Source organism: Gavia stellata, chromosome 2 (assembly GCF_030936135.1).
Source record: "Gavia stellata isolate bGavSte3 chromosome 2, bGavSte3.hap2, whole genome shotgun sequence".
NCBI lineage: Eukaryota > Metazoa > Chordata > Aves > Gaviiformes > Gaviidae > Gavia > Gavia stellata.
This window is the reverse complement of record NC_082595.1, coordinates 109520715-109539732: the sequence shown is the minus strand read 5'-3', so window position 1 is coordinate 109539732 and position 19018 is coordinate 109520715. Positions and strand designations below refer to the sequence as shown.

The 19018-nt window shown below is 46.2% G+C and overlaps 2 non-coding genes across 2 annotated transcripts; both read left to right on the top strand.

Moving 5' to 3' along the window:
• Positions 1-17024: 17024 nt before the first annotated feature.
• On the top strand, positions 17025-17096 carry TRNAW-CCA (transfer RNA tryptophan (anticodon CCA)). Its single transcript has one exon. It is a non-coding gene; the product is annotated as a tRNA-Trp (tRNA).
• Positions 17097-18104: 1008 nt separating this feature from the next.
• TRNAR-ACG (transfer RNA arginine (anticodon ACG)) lies at positions 18105-18177 on the top strand. Its single transcript has one exon. It is a non-coding gene; the product is annotated as a tRNA-Arg (tRNA).
• The last annotated feature ends 841 nt before the right edge of the window (positions 18178-19018 follow it).

Here is a 19018-nt window from a genome sequence, read left to right as displayed (position 1 = left end):
AGGCTGGAGGAAAGGGTATCTCAGCTGCTGAGAAACAGGATGATGAAATTTTGCTGCTGCAAGGGGCTTTCTGTCCTGTGTGGGAAGGGTTTGAAATCCTCCCATCCAAGGAAGGTGCCACAGCTTGTGTCCTGAGGGTCATTTTTCATTTTCCTCTGCAAAGATGTCCAACTACTCAGCCTTCAACTGGATAAACTAGAAAGCCAGCAGTCATGACTGGGAGCTCCTGAGCGCGTGGAGATGACACTGGGAAGCAAACACTTTTTTGTCTACATTTTGAATGAAACTTCTGTAGTTAATAAATTCAAACTTACCACAGAGGGAAGCACATACTGCATAAAATTTAGATAGACCATTTTAGATAGATTTGCCCAGTCACACATGAAGACTTCCCATAGGTGGTACCTGTACTCAGGTGGGTGCAGTTTATTGACAGAAATAGGGAGGCAGGGAAGAGCAGTTGACTGGCATGCTGCTTTGGAGAATGGGAGTTGAATAGTGTAGACATGGCCTGATCATGCCAGTTGGTCAGTCCTTGTTTCTATCACTTTAATAGAAGGAAAAGACATTGTCTTTCCTTCTATTAAGAAGGAAAGGAAGGAAGGAAAAAAGGAAGACAGAAAAGAGAGGGAGGTGAGGTTTGGATTATGAGGGGTTGTGGTTTCCAAGGACATTACAGCAAAGTTTCTGTGGACCTTTAAGGTCCCTTCCAACCCAAACCATTCTATGATTCTACGATTTCTCTGTGTGAGTGTAATAGAGAGACATTCTGCCTCTTTCCATACTTATACAACTGTGATACCCATTTATTTAGTATTTTTTGCCTTTGTTATATAAAGAAACATGTCACATCTAGTTAATTATACACTTTGCATGTTGAGAAAACCAGACATCTTCTGTACAACAGTAGGAAGAAAACTTGTTTCTTTTCTTGCCCATGCCTTTCTGTGGTTTTCTGCAAGTCTGTGAGGTCTTTATTTCACTTCTGTGCAGCACTTCCATTCTCTGTGAGGGCAAAGTCCCACTTGTTCTTGCAGACATTTGATTTCTGGAGGTACACAATGACCCCCCTCGTCTTGACAAGTATGGAAGTTTGATGTCGTGTCTGCAATGAGAAGTATTTAGGTCAAAACAGAAAACATTACAACACCTTCTGAAGCAACTCATACATGGTAAGTGTCATGAAGTTCTGGTTACTGTGTCTCTAAAAGCAAGGACACAAAGAAGGACTATGGGAGTCATCAGAGCACTTCTGTAAAAAGAGGAATTTGTGACCCACCAACTTGGAAAAGAAACAACTGAAGGAGGGCTATTGTAAAGGTATGAAGAAGGTGGATGCAGAATGACTACTTTTCATTTGCAGTACAGAAGTAATTGGTACTGAATAAAATTATGAGGGAAAAGGCTGTAAAACAAACAGAAGGAATTCCTAATCTAAAGAGGAAAAATCCAGTATGAACTTTTAAACACAAAGATGTTTAAATCTAAAAGTCCTGAGCTGCAAATTCATGAAAGCCAGGAGAATATATAAGGAAGTGTAACTATATGGTTGTGGTGTTCATTAATAGTCATTTTACACACACAGAGCAACTGTATGGGAATATCCACTTCTGGCCATGAACAGATACAGGATGCTGGATCAGATGAACCTTAGGTCTGATTAGCACAGTTGGCTATAAAGCATGTATCAACTTAATGATATACGTTGACTACTGAGGAGCTCCAAAAAAAAATCAAGTCCAGAAAGGATTAGATAAATTTACAGGGAAGAGGTCAGTTGGCACCTATTAAACATAGCAGTGTGGATGCAGTCAGCAGTCCTCCAACAGATGATTATAGGAAGATATATCAAGGAAGGAGGACTCTGTGTTGGCCACAATTTTTGTTTTCTTTCCCCAGGCATCTGTTCTGTTGGAGACAGGACATTGGGCTACGTGGTATTTGGCCATCCCAAAATGGCATTTCTGTTCCTGTGCTCCATGCTGCCGTTAACGGAAGAACAGCCCGGCCCATCTTTGTAGATGGGAGGAGGTGGCTTAGGCCATTTGGAGACAGAGCAAGAGTGTGTTTTGCTGACTTTAGTAATCTCCTCTCCAAATGTTGCCTGCCTGGCCAGGGTTTCCACACATACCTATGCAGCAGGTTTTCTGACGCCGAGAGCAAGTTCCAAACGCGGCAAACGGCTCTGGGCAGGATTTTGAATGGAAGCAGAAACCGTGGTATCCAACACAACGTAAGGTGTCTTTGGGCAAGCTGAGACCTACAGGAAGAATGGGATGCCCAGCTGTGCTGCAGGATCAGTCCATTTCTCATGGTCTTCCTCCTGCTGAAACCCCATGGACCCCAATTAAGGGTCTGATACAAATACCCCCAAAGCCCAAGGCAGCTTTTCAAAAAGTTTTGGGACCTCACAGGACTGCAAGGAAGGCCTTTGTACAATTAGAGAAAAATGTAGCTGTTCATGGCAAGTTTCTGAACGTATCCTGGTCATGCATGTTGTAGAGGGTAGGGACAACCCAGCCTTTGGCTGCTTCTAAGCTCTAGGACTGCAATGCTGCAGACAGCATGGTGCTCATATGCCCTGAGATGTACCTATGACTTAAAAAAAATCAAAAGCTGGGAGCTGGCCCAGTTAACAGGGACAAGAGGTTTGCCCAAGTCCCTTCCTTCTCTGAAAGATGTACTCCAAGGTGGGGAGTTTCATTAAGCATGAAGAAAAGCTAGGCTAAAAGCACAATCACTAAACGAGTCAGTGCAGCAGAAAGGCTGAAGAAGGGGAACCAGCATATTCAGAGACCTTAAGTAAACTTCACTGGTGTAGTTCAACTTCAGTAATACAAGGGAACACCTTTGCCGCTCTTCTACTGTACACGAAGGAGACAATTTATGACCCTGGGGTAAGAAAAGGTATATGATTTCCATAGTACCATCTTCAAATAATGCCACAAAGTGTCATAAAGAGACTTCAAAGAGTCATAAAGAGACTTCAAAGAGTCATAAAGAGCCAACGTCTGGTAGTGGCTTCTGTGGGGAGGTTCTGGTTTGACATCTGGTCACCATAGGTTCATTTTTCACTTCTGCTTCTAGACTGAGAAACAGGGAATGGCTCTAATGAAAGGAGCTGAAGAGCACAGAGGAGTACAGTCTGCACCACTGCACAAGCTAGTTGTACCTCCTACACAGGCAGACCCCAGCGTGGGTCTTGCCCCTTACCTGGCACAGCCTGGAGGAGGAAGAGGAGAAGAGCCATGAGGCAGGAGAAGAGCTTCATGGTGGAAGGTCTCAGCTGCAGCGTGGAGACAGGACCACAACACCAGAACCTTTGAGCAGGGGAAGCAGGGGAGGAGGGAGCACTCTTGCATTTATAGGGCTGTGGGAACAGACCTGGCTGTCCAGGGGACCTTGGCAGTGGTGAGTGTGGAAGGCAACGAGTACAGCTTGACCGCTGCACACGGCTGAACCTGAACAATGGCAGAGGGTCACAAAAACAAGCAGAGAGGTAACCACACCTCCCTACCTGGCCACTGGGTAGGCTGCTTCTCAATATCGACCCACCCAGAGAGCTTCATTACTTGTTATCTTCAAAGATCAAGATGGTTGGTAATGGACCACCTGGAGAAAATTAGCCATCATTTTGGTGGGAGAAAGGCACCTGGGAGTGCCAGAAGACTGTTGATGATGGTGAGTATAGCAGAAGGTCCAAGGTTCTGCTGCAATGTTTGCAGTCTCCATTCATCAATGCAAATAAATGATTTTTTGCATCATTTCCCTAACTGAAAAATAAAATTTGAACCAACTAAACAACCAATTTTCTTTCTGAAAATATTAGTTCATTGATATTATGGACTCAATTCAGTTACCCAAATATATAGTTTTAACTCATGTGGGCTGCTCTAGGGTATCCAAAGAATCTCAGGGAGCTATCTTGTAAGACACAGGACCTCTGGGACAATCTGCATATGACCAGAGGGGCAAATGGATGGCCACCTATCTAAAATGGCACTGGACACTCATGTGTGGTCAACTGACTGAAGCTTAATGGCTGTGGCCAGTGCTACACTCAGATACTGAGATGTAAGCATCTATAAGGGATGTGGCTGCATGGGAATGAGATGTTTAATCAGCTCTTCTAGGACTCACGTCACCTGTTTGGCTATAGTAGGACCTTAGGAGCCAACACACATGCAGAAACCTGCGCTGTAGATATTGGTACTTATCTGGCCAAGTCCAGAGCTAAGGGCATCTATTGTCATTTAAAGATGCCTCAGGGATCCCATCTGGCCTCCAGCTGCTGCTCCATGAGGGTGCAGATCCCCCATAGCTCCTGCATGATATCTGCCAGCCCCAGGCAGACATCAACATTTCTAATGTCCCAGGGCCTCTCAAATGGCTGTAGTCTTTATGTGTGGGCAACTGGATCATTTCCTACATCTTCTTCTCAATTGTGAAATTCTGGTTGTGGTCATTTTGTATAAAAAAAAAAAAAAGAAAAGAAAAAAAAAAGAAGGTTATAGAATAGTTTGCAAGGTCCTGCTTTGTGATTCAATGATCAAAAGGTTTAATACAAAATAAAACACTTTTGGTAGCAAGGACTCCTGTCCCAAAACACCACTGTGTCAGCTAGACACTGTGTCAGCCCTATGTAAGCCAGGAGACCTGGGGTACTATCCCTACTCCAGTAAATGTATGATTTATTTTTTATACCACATACAACAGGGTAAAGAAGGCAAAATTAACAATTTGCTTTAGTACTTGATAGTCTGAAAAGGAGCACTAACGGATTTAAGTACGCCAGGGCAAAACAGAACTGGAGCTAGGTCTCACATTGCCAGAAAAACATGTCTTCATTTGTTATATCTGCAGTGGATAAAATTGGAATTTTCCCCCTTAAACCGAGTCATTGCATCTAGCAGTGTGGGAAGTAACTCCAGAAGGAAAACAGGGAAAGCATATACTCAACGTCAAAAATAGTAGAAAAATCCTTTTATTGAAGAATCATGAATGGGCCTGAGTTAAAGAGCAGAGATATCTTTGAAGCTAAGAACACACCTCCTTTTTCTTTTATTTATTCTTTGGGAACATAAGAATATTCCTGGGTATTTCTTACAGCATCTGTATTTCTATAGAAGAAGCTTCCAATCAGATGCTGTAACATCTGCAGCTTCCTCTCAGACCACATCGGAAAGTGTCCGTGACATCCCAAGACCCGCTGCCCGCGCATAGAAAACATTTTGTACTCAGATGAGAAAGGATAGGCACAAAACGTTATCAGATCAATGGGTTTGTGGTTAGGTTGCCTGCGAGTAATCTACAGCCTGTGCCGCATGCGTAGCAGAACTTCTGAGTAACGCATCAAGCTGGAAAGAGAAAGGGTTTTGATGTGGACTGAAGTGAATTGGGACTTCTCCAAGTTACTGCTATGAAATTGCCGTTGGAAAAAACAATAAATGGTTTCACTTAACGTGAAAATTTTGGTTCATACTGAAATGAAACTTTCTGCGCTGTGCAGGTGTAAGACACAATGGAAATAAGAGTTGGGTCTTTGGAAACCCCTCCATGAAGTGGTGCTACCTTTGTTTTATCCAGGCTTTTAAGCAGCAGAAAGAACCAAACTCCAGCCTGTCTTTTGTATATAGAAAACAGCTGAGGAACAGTCAGCACCTCCAACTGAAGTATCACCCATGCTCTTTTCTCTCCAGATTTATTTAATAAATGTAACCAATATCTGCAGTTTGCAGACCCCCCTCACAACTTTAGGGCCAAATGGTTGCAAAATTCATACAAGCATCAAACTATTATTTCTTAACTAGGAAAGGACCCTGGGTCTACTCTGGGATGGCTAATGGCCTGAGGTAGTCCTCAGGGACAGGGCAGACTTAGGTCTAAAACTCTTTCCTAGTAGTTTTTGATGTTGCCTTAGCCAACAGACTCTTCTGGAGCAAGTCTCCCATGATGTATTCTGCTGTTTCTTCTGCATTAAAGAAGTAAAGCACAGAGCATGGTTCAGAAAATGCGTGGGCTTCAGCCACATAGTCATAGGTGTCTCAATATAATCTAGGTGTCTGAGCTCCCATTTTAAACAGTGGGCAGGGGATTTCTGTGGTCACAAGGTAGTCATCGAGTGATTTTTCAGGCACCCTTGGGTACAAGGCTTGACCGATACCATACCTTCTCACCCTGTGCAAATGTCTTGAGTACCCCAGATAGCCGAGGGTTCACTAACACCATCAAGTGCCTATGTTTAGGCAGGTGAAGCCTGCTGGAAAGAGCAAGGCAGGGAAGTCAGCAGAGTCAACTCAGCTCACCTTTGCTGTGATGGGCACATGAATCATAGAATCACAAAATCACAGAATCACTAAGGTTGGAAAAGACCTGTAAGATCATCAAGTCCAACCATCAACCCAACCCCACCATGCCCATTAAACCATGTCCCACAATGCCTCATCCACACGTTCCTTCAACACCTCCAGGGATGGTCACTCCACCACCTCCCTGGGCAGCTTATTCCAGTGTCTCACCCCTGTCTCAGTAAAGACATTTTTCCTAATATCCAGCCTGAACCTCCCCTGGCACAACTTGAGGCCATTTCCTCTTGTCCTGTCACTCGTCACTTGGGAGAAGAGACCAACACCCACCTCCCCACAACCCCCTTTCAGGTAGTTGTAGAGAGTGATGAGGTCTCCCCTCAGCCTCCTCTTCTCCAGACTGAACAACCCCAGCTCCCTCAGCCGCTCCTCATCAGACTTGTGCTCCAGACCCCTCACCAGCTCCGTCGCCCTTCTCTGGACACGCTCCAGCACCTCAATGTCCTTCTTGTAGTGAGGGGCCCAACACTGAACACAGCATTCGAGGTGCGGCCTCACCAGTGCTGAGTACAGGGGCACGATCCCCTCCCTGCTCCTGCTGGCCACACTCTTTCTGATACAGGCCAGGATGGCGTTGGCCTTCTTGGCCACCTGGGCACACTGCTGGCTCATCTTCAGCCGGCTGTCGACCAACACCCCCAGATCTCTAGACCCCATGAGCTCCACTGAGATATCTGCACATGGGAGCGCAGGGCTGTTTGAGGTGGGTCATGGTACATGTGGTGGTGCATGGTACCCTCTCCCCTGAACCGCTCTACGATCTCAGGAATTCCAGCTAGGCCCTGGCCTTTGTGTATCAAGTTGGGCGGTTAAGCGTCCCTTGACTGTACCAGGAACTCTTGCAGGGCCAAGGTGGGGAACAGCACTGACTGTACCCAGCACTCCTGTTACCTGACCGAGGCGGGAAATGAGAGCAAGAAGAATGGGATGATCCATCATCCCCTGGCAGCCTTGGAACATTCCTTATCTGGATTGTAGCCCAAGTGGAATGACACCATGGTTACTGAAATTCCATTATTTTGCTAATGACTAAAGCCAATCATCTTGCGAACCTATAAACAGCAGTCTTAAGTGAGGCCTTCCGAGCTCTCCTGGACCGCAGCGGGCTGCGACCACCATCTCCCTCTGAGCGGGACGCCTCTCAGAGTTCGTGAACTCTCCAGTTTGCCAAGTTTGGAGGAGTGCCGCCGAAAGCTGGTGACGGGACCTGGGCTGAAACCCTTTCCTCCTCAAGGCTCAACCCTCCCCCATTGAGAAATGTCGAGACATTTGAAGTGAATATTTCACAGAACTCAAGGGGGATTTTTAACAGGTATACCTTTGTTCATATATATATACATATATATCTTTATGTTTGTGTGCATGCATGTGTGAATCAATTTGAGTACCTGATAGCAAGTATAATATAAATATTACCATTTCAAATTTGTAATTAAGTCACTGTTGTGATTGTAGTAAATTCTATTAACTCACTTTGCTAATGTTAAACTAATCAATGATTAAGTGTTGCTAAAATCTTGTGTTCCATCTTAAATTGTGAATGAACCTTAGATTGTTGCTAAATACATATAATCCTTTAGATATAAACTGTTGACCAAGTCTGGTCCAGGAGTGGACCTAGCCGGTCTTCTCTGAACCTCATGACTCAACATTATTCCTTATACCCTTTCCTTTAGACATGAACCGTTGACCAAGTCTGAGACTAAGCCTGGATTCAGGCGCACCTAGACTCCTCTCTGAGAAGGAGTTTGGAAAACAAGGGGGTCCACTCTGAACCTCGTGACTCAACAGGAGGGTCCTCTTTACCCTTTTGTTTCTCCAGTCTCTCTGCAAAAATCATTCTGATTCAATCATAATTTGATTTTCCTTTGTTTGTTTTAGTAAGTAATAGAGTGAACCTTGTTGTCAAATTCTGTTAAGTCATATTTTTATAAACTTCTATTAAAATCACTTTTGCCAATACCCTTGATGGTGATTCTTTCAGTGGCCTAAACCACTCATTCATGACAGTACCCTGCCGGGCTCCAGCTGCCCATCTGGAAGGTCTCAGCTGTCCCACAGGGTCTGTGTCCCATCTGCTCCCTTGAGATGATATCTCAGGTACGCTAGTGCACGTCAGTGCACACAGGTGCCTATATCAAGCTGTTAATCTCTGGTCACCATAACCCTACCCCAGCTCTTTCACTTTGCAGGTGGGTTCTCTAAGCATGGGGCAACAATGTAGTCCAGAAGCACTTTCTCTCCTGCCCAGCTTTCAGTGGGAGTTCTCCTAAGACCTGGGAAACATTTCCTGATAGGATCTGCACCCAAACCAGTGACAACTGTGGAAATGGGATAACTTTAAAGGGGTGTTTAATACCACATTGTACCATAGCTATGGATTAGTCTTCAGCAAGAAAGTTTACAGGATACAAGCGTGCTCCCTAAACTGATGCGCTGCCTACTTATGGTGACCTTCAAAGCTTCCTGGCTCTCAGTCTTTATCATTCCATTATACGAGTTGAGTTTCATTTCCCATGGAGTTAGGGGTGCTGTTATACTCTGCACAACTGAAGACCTGCTCCAAAGCACTATTTAAAATTCCCTCAGACTCCTAAATAATTCAGGCACTTTTGGACACTTCCCTTGAAATGACAGGATTTGGTCTCTAGTACCCTCTGAGGTTTACCTTGAAAATGCTGGAAAATTAAGATGAGAAGAGCAATCAGAAGGTATGAGAAGGTCCTCATAGCTGGAGCTTGGTCCCAGACTCACGGAAGATACACAGAGAAAAAGGCTTTCATACAGAGAGTGATGAGGCGTCCCTGTATTTGTATAAGCAGCCAAATGAAAATCTCAGAATAACTCCATAAAATCCATAGCCCCAGAAAGCTGCCATAACTTATTAGCTCAAGTTTCACTTTTATGACATGACAACAAAGAACTCTTGATGAATCCTTGAAAATGCCGGCTATAAGATGTGATGTAGGTGGTGAAAGGGGAAGGAGGGGTCCTAAATCAAGGTAGGGTAGAAACATCTCTAGAAGCGCTTTTCCATGACGATGGTGTGTATGTGTGAAAAATGTCTTTTCTCATTTCCAGGGGATTAAAGGGGTCTTTCACAGGACAGGACAGCTTTGCAGCATCAGTTGGCTCTCTGAGATGGTGGTGGAAGAGGGGGAAGGAAAACCCCCTCTTTCACAGGAGGAGAGGTCTATGCAGTGGATCAGCCCTGTAAAAATCCATTCACCTGCAGTGGTAGAGGGGAGGTCCACCTTGCCATGCCATTGCTTTAGGAACCCTGGTAATTACCACTAAGGACCCTGCTAATAATCGTTCTGTCAGATCAGGGACTGTGGAAAACCATCTTCCCCTCTCAGCAGCAGACGATGAGGGGGGTACACAGGTACAAAGGGTCGTGTACACGTTGGGCTGGCAGGGGTGTCACAGAGCATCATCTTATAGAGACCTATGGGGATATTGAAGGCAACTGCATACACAACCTTGGATGTATGCGAGCAAGAAAAAAGCAGTTTCACCTCCCAACTCTTCTGGGGCTTTGGCTTTCCTTTCCTTCAGCTCTTCTCTTTTTTTTTCTGCACCCTTGACCTTCTGAACCCAAATCAACCATCCTTCAAACTCATCCCCTAAACCACCAGAAACACAGCCCAAATCCTGTGCCCTGTACCTCCTCTACCCCCCTCTCTCCCCACCTACCATGCTGCACACTTCCTACCTTGCAAACCAATTCTGCCTTGGACCCTTATCTCCAGACTGCAGTTGAAAGTACGGATCTTGTCAGTGGCTAGGTAACTATGTCTCCAGGATGCTGCACTTGCTTGTTTTGCTTTCAAACACCTTGGAAAATAGCCGGATGGTTAGTTAACCCACTCAGGTCAAGCCAACCCAGTCCACGGGTCATTTCCCATCTCCACTCTTACGTCACACAGAGAAAGCATCTGAATATTAAAGAACTAAGAAGAACTTAGACCTCAGATGTAAAGTAACAGGTTATTAAGGAAAGCTGTGCAGATTAATTAAGGTTCTTTTCACATGGTTTCAGTTTGAATGGGTTGTTACCTTACAGAAAACATATGTGTCAGCCAGAATGCATCAGCCTGCACTTCTGCAGAGAGCTCATTTGGTTTCATAATGCATTTAAAGTAAAAGCATGTAGAAATTGCCAGAAAGTCTCCCCAGAGCTGAGTCAGTATGTCCCACTGTTGTCCCACGCCTCAGTTCCTCAAATGGTAGTGCCTTACCCCAAGAACAAGGTGTGACAGCAGTCTGGAATTAAGTGGCTTGGTTTGTGTTGGGCTGCCAGGACTTCATTTCCATGAAACATACTGTGTTATTAAAAACACCATTTTTCTACTTAAAAAGTAAGATCTTGCCATCTTAGAAGCTATCAGCACTGCAGGTTCCTGTACGTATTGCCTGAAGCCATTGTTCAACCCCCGAGCGCTCATGCTGTTCTCTTTAGGAGGATCAAATGCTTTAGGGACGGCCATAAACTAGAAATGAGTATTTGATCACTCTCTGCTCCAGGGAGTCCTGAGGAAATGCTTTGTCACTTTTTTGGCTTTTCAAGCATGGTTTGACAAACAAAAAGGACTTTTTTTTCTTCAAAGCACCTTTCACAGAACAGAATAGATTTATTTGCTATTTCTATGGATGGAATACCCACTACTCCTTACTGCTTTCTCTTAGGACCCAGTGTTGCATCACAGGACATACAGCAGAGTCATACCTGAGGTGCAGATTATCAGCGTTTGCAGATGTCATAAGCAGCGCCTTCAGTTTTGCAGGTGTGCAAAGAGCAAGTGAGATTCATGATACAGTTTTCATAAGGATCTGTCTGTACAGTGTTTGAATTGTGCTGCAAACAGTCATGCTGAAATGGTAGCTGACAGCACAGGTTCTCCTTCAGAGCAGAAGAAACCAGTGCCATTTATTTGAGCCTCTTTCTGTACATGATATGTATTGATGTTGTTCTGATGCAGTGGCCTTGATATCAATGATATAAACCTTCCCCTGACTCAGTGTGCATTGTTCTCTGCCTTTCTGGTTTCTTTGTTAGCTTTTCATTTCAAACTTGCGGGTGCCATTGAGTCTCACGAGCAGCTATGTGGCAGGAGAGCTATTTATGCCCATTTTCAGGCACTCCAGGGAAATGGATGAAACAAAGACCTTGAGAAGGAAACTTCAGCTGGCTCAGGTTCCCACTGAAGCCAAGGGGAGCATCTCAGCTCTCAAACAGGACCTGACATTGTACTTAGTCAGACTGGAGCAGGTACTCAGCTTTTTAATCCTGCAAAGTTATTTTTAAAATTGCAAAAAGTGGACCTGTTCTGTTTAATGGTGGACTGGAAATGTTTTTCTTTTTTTTTTCATGGGAAGCGAAGGGCAAATGCAACACTTCAAGTGCGTTAATACCCTGGTAGAGGAGGAGTGCTTGTCCAATAGTCTTACGTTCAAAATCCTTCCCTATCATCTAGCCATTGCATAGACAATGTTCTCACTGTCAGGCTATAAGCATTTATATGATCATGATTCCCTTCAAATTATGATAAAAAAATTTCATCTCAGAAAAAAATCTTTGGATTTGGAGCGAAATTCACTTTGGTAAAGGGTTTCCCTCCAGAGTCCCTGTTGCTTGCAGCAGGTCGGATCCCCTCTTCTGATTCAGAGATGACCCTGTGATTGTTCAGGGAAGGTTATGCACAGAGGTGTTCGCTAGCAATTTTGGCCAAGGGCTACGCTATATACATTGAAGTAAAACCCCTGTTTCCAGTCCTGCCTGCTCCCAGAAGCCCTATAAACACTGGAACTCTCTCACCACCTAGCAAAGAATTGCCATCTCATTCTGCCTTGGTGCCTCTGCATTTCATTTGCTCTTGTTTATTCTCCTCCTCCTCTCCCAGATTACTCCAGGTAAGAGACATGTTTTATACGGATCACGGAAGAAATGCTTACACACGGGGAAAGCTCTGCCTCCTGCCTAATGACCAGTTCTGCAGCTGACCTACAGCTGGGGACGGAAAAAGTCACTGACCCTCCATATAGTCATAGCTTCCCCATGCTCAGTGTTGCAATGGTCACAGGGAAGGCCTCTTCCCAGTTCATCCAGTTTACCAGCAGACGGGACTGCTGGAGACATTTTCATGCATTTCCATGCAGGGAGTGAAAATGCAAACAACTGCAGAATACTAAGCAGGCTTGTTTTAATCACTATATTAGTCATTAGCATTGTTAAGATGAATCACCCATGATTTGGAATCTTCTGATTTGTGGCTTTTGGTGGAGTTTGTCTCACATTAGATACATGCAAATTACAAGCGGGGTTCCCCTCTCCCCACTTGAGATGTCTACAGTTTAGAGACTGCATTGGAGCCAGTCACGTAGCCAGTGTCACTTCTACAACGTGATATTCTGGCAGACTCACCCAGTACTTGCTTTTCTCCATTGACTATGAAAGAAATGCAGAAGACTAGTTCAGATGGAGGCATCTGTACTGCCAGCCTCCAAAAGAGGTGGGATGAAACCCATCCCAGCTGTCTAATCTAACGTCGTCTTCTAGTTTTATCTTGGAGTCAATGGAGACACAAGGACTTCCAGAGAAGACTTCAAACCTGCCTTGAGGTATGTGTCTGAGGCAGGTGAGATAGACAGTCTTTAGAAGATGTCTTAATCTGGGGAATAGAGATAAACCCTTCAGTGATCTTTCTGCCATGGAGTAGATCTTGCTAATCCTGACTTCCACACCGATATAGACTGCCCATATAGTAGCGTCCCTACCCACCTCACCCAGTTGCATTAGCTAATTTAACAACAGCCTGAAAAATGTACTTTATGGGTATCAATCCCACCAGGAGGGTAACCTCTTCTGATGGGGGCATGGGAAGCAATGAGTAGGTATTTACAGGTATTTCCAAAACAGGCCTGCATTCCTGCTTCGATGGGTGGGGAAGCATGCAGCAATCATCAATACGGGATGAAAACCAGCTGACCCAATGGATTGACTTCTCCTAAAGTTGCAGAGGGTCTGGACATAGAAGAGCCCTCCAGGGCTGCAGTGAGCTCCTCAGCCATGGGTCTGACAGCCGTAGACATCTCCACTAGGCAGTTCTCACCTTGAAATCACCATGATGGCTCCTGAGAAGTGTCTGCTAGGTGAAATCATTGTAGCTACATGTCCTCAAGGAAGGATATGCTGAAGAAGATGTAGATCCATGTGATTGGCAGACAGCAATGGGGGAGAAGCTTTTACCGTCATGTGAAATGTCTGTTCTTTCCTTTCAGTAGACTCAGAAAACTGTGAATCTTTCCCTGGGACTCACATCCCTTTGAAAGCATGAGGAAAGGAGTGTGCATGAGAAGGGAGGACACCTCTTTCATTTTGAATTTTTCAGTCAGTGGGCCTGGGCTAGCTCTGAAGTAACCTGGGACAGCAAAATTATGGGAAATATCTGCTTCCCTCAAGCACTTATACAGATTTGCTTTATGGCAATGTAAATCAGAAGAACTAGATTGCAGTTGGGGTGCAGTGCTCCTCGAACTAGCTGAAAAACAGAGCTTATTTATAAGATTGTAAGGGATTGGAAAGGGGTGTTGGGGGAGAAATGGGGTGTTCTGCTGAGAAATTTGAAAATTTCAGTGTTCTATCAAACTGATATCATACAGGCATCGATATATTCTGCTTAAAAATAAAAAGGAACACAGCAAAGCCAAGTGTCCAGAAATATCTCCTGCATCTCTTCAAGACATTTTTACGTATTTATGTGGTGTATCAACTATCTAACAGGCAAATACATCCCTACGTGGAGACACCTTCTTTAATTGTCCAATTCCTTGAGCTGACTCCCACCCTCAGGCAGGATTTAGTTGCCTGAATATAGTATCACTAGAGCATCCAAGATATTTGCATGGGACAGAGGTTTATGGGATACTCAGATTGCTTCTGGAGAGGCAAATATAGACCAGGCAGCGTATGCCATAACACAACACCAGATGCCTGAATTTAGGCAGCTGAATCTCTCCTGTTGTGTCATGCAGTTGGAAACTAAGCAAGTATCAGAGCAGGATAGATGAGAGGAGGTGGTCAGCGGGGAGCGGGCAGCAGGCGGAGCTCCCCATGACCACATCTGAGGCTGCACTTCTAGAAAACAGTGTGCTGATGGGGGGTGGGAAGTCTAAGAGAGACCAGTGGGACTGAAAGGCAAAAAAAAAAAAAAAAAAAAAAAAAATTGAGGCTGTGGAGAAACAACTGTATTTCCAGGAAGGAAACAAGCTGAATTTCCAGCCTGGCCTAGGGATGGAGGGTCCTTCACTGAGCAAAAGGCATCTCCAGCTTGGCTTTGCAGCTTGTGGAGCCCATCAGCGAGTTCATGGCTCCCTCTTGCGGGGGGACATGCTGGTGGAGGAAGGGACACCAAGGACCTGCTCCTGGGCAGGGTTTGCTCAGATGGAAAGGTAGGTGCCGGCCTCTTTGCTCCATCTTCAGCATCGATAATTTGCAGAGTACATACATGACTTTTATTAATAAGTCTGGAGAGCAGGGATGGCTTGTGGTTGCAGATACCACATTTTAGGGACTGGAGTGAGTTGCCCACATTCCCTCTAAGTGCATAATTATAAAGTTAACCTTTTTCTAACTTCATATAATTTTATATAACTTTATAAAAGTTTGTAACTATAGTAATAATGAGAGCTCTGCTGCCTAGAGCACAAGTAGGCATCGTCCTTGTAGACACATTCAGGTGTCTAAAGCAGCATCCCACCCCAGCAGACCTTCCCCTACCGCTTCACGCCTTCCTAATCAATGCTGCCTCGTACAGTCGGAGAAGAGCAACCACATGATGGCAGTGATCTCTTTTAAAAACAAAACTCATTTTCAAAAGCTTGAAAATGAAGGATTTCAGAAAGACTTCTGCTGAGATTTCTTTTTTCACAAGTGAAGAATGTTTCCATGCAGAAATGTACCCTACCGCTAGCCCAGGTGAGATCGCTGTGACTTACTCCCAAACATTTATCCACAAATAGAAATCTAATAAAGTTCAGCAGAGGTCTTTCTCTCCAAATGAATATCGTGTATATCTCCTGTATTTGTATACAGCACATATATACGGTGGACAAGTAGCTCATTGGCTACGCAGTTCAAGCAAACTGCCTTAAGTGTAGCTAGATAACTATATCCACTGCAGAAACTAAATGCATTTATTAAACTATCACTTATGCTATTCCTCATTTGGGTGCTGTAGTTTTTATTTGCATTTATTAATCATTTTCTCATTTTTTATGCTCATTTCTCATGGATTTTCTGAAATGGATCAGTCTTAATAACAACAATAAATTCTACTTTACATCACAAACTTGTACACTTACATTAAATAGTTTATTTTCTTTAAAAGGAAAGAGTAGTAATGGTGTCAGAGCTCTAACTCTAAGAATTTTAACATGAGCTCTGGGGCAAGCAGGAACTGAGTGCAAAGATGTCAGAATTTGTGGCGCTAGGCAGAAGGTAGAGCAGTGAGGAACAATGATGTGGGATGAAATGGAGGTGGAGCAAAGCAAAGATGGGTTGAGCAGAAAAAAACATGCTCTGAAAGAGAAAGGGAATGGGACAGATAGAGGTGCAGCCACCCGGCCTCTATCCAGTCCTGCAGGAGGTCCAGGTGAAATGGGACATTTGTGGAAAAGGTGTAACAACAGCTGTTTTTTTGAGAAAAATGCCTCATGGATTTCTGATAGAAAAATGTCTTATTGCTGGCAGAACACATAACAAAGCAAATGAGTAAGCCAGAGCCAGGGCAATACCCAAACTTGGTTACCCACCACTTCCAGAAGGACACCAGGGCAGCCTGATTCCCATCACCTCCACCATGGCCAGGCTGTGGGCAGGATTAAGTTGAGTCAGGCAGGACTCAACCCTGCAGTCTCCTGGTGCATTGCCCATTGCACCGCTGGCCCCAGCCCCCTGCCCACATCGTGCCCCACCATGTCCCTGCCCCAGCCAGCCTAGTACCCAGCAGACTTCCTCCAGCATGCTGGGGTGGGCATGGAGTTGGAGAGGAAGAAGGAAATTTTCATCTCCTCTCTGACACCTCTGTCCATGGCAACCTTGTACTAACCGCCCATGGGGAAAGGTCTGGGCAGCCAGAGCTGGCAGTGAACCTCACCTGCACTGTTGGTGGACCTTGCCTGTGCTGGTAAGAAGTCTTTCCTTCCTTGCAGAAGGTCCAGCTGCCATTCCCAGCCAAACCGAGGTTTGGTTACCTACGTCAGGAGCTGTAGTGTCCGTCTGTGACTGGGCTGAGCCCATGGACTGTCTGGTCTTAACACTGTCCACCACCATTTCTGGGTATCTACTTAGAGCCCACCTCAGGCTGTGCTGTAGGAGGGGACCTGGCCCCTTCCCTGTGTTCTGCCGTGGACCATCATCCTCCTTCACAGCATCCCTGAGCCTGGCTCCAGCCCGCACTGACCTCGCAGGTCACCCCATCCCACCCTGCACATTCATGCTCCAGCCTGGAGTCTGCTCTGCGTCCAGGCATTGTCTGCCCTTCCCCTCCATAGCTCCAGCTGAGGGGCTGTGGGATGTCCCTGGGGTGTTCCTCGTGGAGGGGACATCCCCACCACCCAGGTCCGGGTACGTGACAGGGAGCTGCATCCCTCCACCTCGACCTCGTGGCGCAAGGGCAGCGCGTCTGACTCCAGATCAGAAGGTTGTGTGTTCGAATCACACCGGGGTCAGCCTTGGGGCACCACTCGCCACCTTCTGTATCGACCCTGCTTTTCTGTGGGGCTGGTCGGGGAGAGGGGCAGGGCTCTGCAAGGCATTGGCCAACTGTGGGGGGACACCTCGGGAACAGCTGCGGGGAAAAGTCATGCCCAGAGATTTCCTTTCAGCCTGGCGCCAGTGCTGGTTGGAGGTTATGGCTCATGACCAGAGTGGAGGCCCATACAGGGGGTTGTTGTGGTGGCTGTCTGACAGGTTGCCTCATCAACAAGCTGAAGCAAATGAACTTTTCCTCCAGGAAGTGCAAGAAGCTTCATAACTGCATGCGCAGTCACTCCTGGGGGACCTGCACTTACCCCCAGGCAATACCTGCCTGGGAGGGCAACATGCCCTGGTACAGTCAGTCCAGGGGATTTCTGGAGGGGGGTCAAGGACAACGACTCAATGAAAGATCATGCCAATAGGGAGAGGTTTCTGAAGAACAGCATGAGAAGTTTTTTCAAGAGGAGGAGGAAGGAGGATCTGGGCAGCTCTAATCTGGTCAGCCTCACCACAGAGCCCACGTGAAGACTACAGAATAAACACTCCCAAAAGCCATGCCCAAATGAAGGAAGGACATGAAATGACTGAATGACAAGTGGTCATGGATTGACCAAAACCAGACCACTCTTGGCCAACGTGATAGGTTTCTTTGAAGAGATGGCTTCCTCGGTGGTCAAGAGGAGACCAAGGAACATGGTTTCTCTTGACTACAACTTGACCTCTGATGGGGTCTCCCAGGCTTCTCACTGTAGCAGGACACAGAGACAGAGCGCCTAAGCTGAATCCCAAGGCGGCTGGCAAAGTGGCTGGACCGGGGGGCCGAGGGGGCTGCAGTCAGTGGTTGGCAGTCCAGCTGACGTTCCTCACTGCCTGATGTTGCATTGGACGTTCTTCGGTGCCTTTGTGGTGGGCGCAGAGGACGCCCTATAGACCGAAGGACATGGGCAGCCTGCCATGGCCCCGGGGCTGGCGAGGGGCCGGGGCCAGTGGCGCAATGGACAACGCGCCTGACTACGGATCAGGAGACTGCAGGTTCGACTCCTGCCTGGCTCAACACTTTTAACCTGGCAACGGCTCCTCCTGCTCCCTCTGCGAGGGCTCAGGGCCTTCTGCAGGGCAAAAGTGCTGGGGTGTTCTCTTGTCCTGCAAGATGGAAATTGTTCCTCAAGACCTTATGGTGGAGCTGGGCACCTTGTCTCATCACTCTCCTCTACTCAGTACTGACATCCCTCTATTCCCACTGCTTACTCATGTTCCACACTGGGAATACTGCACACAGCTTTGGGGCTTCCAGCGTAAGGACATTGATCAACTGGAACAAGTCCAGTGGAGGGCCACCAAAATGCCTGCTGTTGGTCCCATGGCTTCTCCTCATACAAGGCATATGAGGAGAAGCCATGGGAGCTGGGTTTATTTGGCGTGGGGAAGAGCTTTCAGTGAGGACCCAAGAGCAAACTTCCAGTACCCATGAGGATGTGGTCAAGCCAGGCTCTTCACAGCATTTCGTGATGAAAGGATGAGAGACAATAGGTTTAAACTGAAATGGGAGGTTCTGTCAAAATATGAGGGAAAAGTATTTTCCCAAATTTTTTGTCATTGATGAACATGGCAGGAGAGGGGGACTGAAAAAGGGAGGGAGCTGCAACCAAGGCATGGGAACGAGGGCTCAGCAGGTAAGTTTTGTTTGGTGCAAAAGGTGCCCGGTGGGTGCCAAGGTTAATGACTGAGGCGGGGGAGACATCTCACTTGCCCCACAGGAGGCTTAGCTGCAATGCCCAGCTCATCACAGTTGGGGTCAGCCCTGGGTCTCCTGGGAGCTGTAGTGGCCAGCTCTGGGGTGGTCCCCATGGGGAGCGCATCTCCACCACCCAGGCTGGGTCCGTGCCTGGGGGCT